The sequence below is a fragment of the Micropterus dolomieu genome, linkage group LG04 (assembly GCF_021292245.1).
Source record: "Micropterus dolomieu isolate WLL.071019.BEF.003 ecotype Adirondacks linkage group LG04, ASM2129224v1, whole genome shotgun sequence".
Taxonomy (NCBI): domain Eukaryota; kingdom Metazoa; phylum Chordata; class Actinopteri; order Centrarchiformes; family Centrarchidae; genus Micropterus; species Micropterus dolomieu.
In genome coordinates this window covers 27,318,144-27,320,356 of record NC_060153.1, presented here as the reverse complement: position 1 = coordinate 27,320,356, position 2,213 = coordinate 27,318,144, and the positions used below count along the sequence as shown (strand labels likewise).

Here is a 2,213-nt window from a genome sequence, read left to right as displayed (position 1 = left end):
TATTTTAAATAGTAAAACACAGGAAATGCAGTGGCTCTCACAATTAGTGGACATTTGTGGAATTACTCTACAAAAGAAAAAGAGCCAACATGTCAGTAAGTTGTTAAATAAATATGTTATAAAGAAATGCAAAACCCACTACCATTGTTACGCATTATAATGTATTCATGGCATTCATAGAGGAGAAATCACCCAAAAGTTTGGGTTTACTTAGTAAAGTTGCCAAAAAGGTGTTTCAAGACCTGTCACACCACTGACACAGAGCATTACAACAGGGTATGAAATTAAAGTAATGCACTTTGTCTTACATTTAGAGGAGTCTGCTGCTAAGTGCAAGTGTAGTTGGCTTTTGAAATCTTAAACAATTGTTTCAATAGAGGCTGGAAGATGACAACAGCTGTTGTATGTATCAAACACTGTGTATATGAGAAATCATGGGACTTGTAAACAAGTCATAGTGGCAACAGTGACTTCATACTTTTCTAATGTTTTACTGGCTTACATTTAACTTTCAAAAGTGGACAGCAACCCTTTCAGGTGAGCCTCTATTAAAAAAAACTGAGATCTGAATTGATTGTATCTGTCCAAGTTGCCTTGTTGTCAAACATAAAAAAATTCTGCTAAATTACTGTAGTGAACTTTATGTCAAAAGTACTAAACTAACTGAGCAATATTTACAGCAGAGATTTTGACTTGTCATAGTAGGTAAAGTACAGGTGTTACTACTAACACTAAAACGGGACTTGTTCAGTTGTCCACAACACCAAGTCCCTGATAATTAAATCAACTAAATGGAATTCTGAAGTCATCAATTTGATTATTTATACCTGTGCTTTTGCTACTGTGACTTGTCGAAATGTCTTCTGTGAAAAAGGGAAATTACAAATTATAAACGAACTCATACAGTGTGAAGAATGATTTGAAATTTCACTTCAACCAGTTTTGTCCATCTTAAAATAAACCATGTTCAATTTCTGTATCCCTAAAATTGACTGATATCCAACAAAATTTACCACAGATTATATTTGTGGTTTCACAGCAGACACTTGCTGATGTGTACACATGTCTACCCCAACGACTGCACCTCAAGAGACCCATCTGTCAAACTCCTGAAGTTCGCTGACGACACAACGGTCATCGGCCTCATCCGGGACGGTGACGAGTCGGCCTACAGACGGGAGGTTGATCAGCTGGCTCTATCGTGCGGTCAGAACAACCTGGAGCTTAACATGCTCAAAACTGTGGAGATGACCGTGGACTTCAGGAGGAGCCCCCCCCACTCTGCCCCCCATCACCATCCTCAACAGCCCTGTGTCTGCTGTGGAATCCTTCAGGTTTCTGGGATCCACTATATCACAGGACCTGAAGTGGGAGCCCAACACTGACACCATTATCAAGAAGGCTCAGCAGAGGATGTACTTCCTGCGTCAGCTCAGGAAGCTCAACCTGCCTAAGGAGCTGCTGATCCAGTTCTACACAGCCATTATCCAGTCTGTTCTCTGCACCTCCATCACTGTCTGGTTTGGATCTGCCACCAAAAAGGACAGGAGCAGAAAAAATAATCGGTGCCAACCTGCCCTCCATTCAGGACTTATACATTTGCAGAGTCATGAAATGGGCAGGAAACATCACTGCAGATCCATCTCACCCCGGACACAACCTGTTCCAGCTCCTCCCCTCTGGTAGGCGCTACAGAGCACTGTTCACCAAAACCAACACACAGAAGCAGTTTCTTCCCATAAGCCATCAAGCTGATTTCTGACTCACAGTGTCAGGAACAATTCCTGTGCAATAACCCAGTAACTCTGCCTCTAATCAGCACCTGTTTACTGGTTTCCACTTATTATTTATTTATTCACCATTCTCTATTTCAGCGCTGTTCATACTATGTCATATTGTATATACTGTATACCAATACACCTACCTCAGGTCATAAGGTCATAGGTCTTATTTATTTTTTCCAGCATCCTTTGCACTACGCTCCATCACACTGTGTACATGTATGTGTACCTGTATATCATATCCACCTTCAACATGTACATAATGAGAATAATAGTTTACTCCTGCATCCTTTGCACTACGCTCCATCACACTGTGTACATGTATGTGTACCTGTATATCATATCCACCTTCAACATGTACATAATGAGAATAATAGTTTACTCCTGCATCCTTTGCACTCTGATCACTGCACTATTTGTCAATATGTCTAT

At 40.6% G+C, this 2,213-nt stretch overlaps 1 protein-coding gene across 5 annotated transcripts in view; it reads right to left on the bottom strand.

Moving 5' to 3' along the window:
- Positions 1–2,213, bottom strand: part of LOC123969293 (nocturnin-like) — a 17,715-nt gene that overhangs the window by 11,770 nt on the left and 3,732 nt on the right. The gene's annotated exons all lie outside the window — the stretch shown is intronic.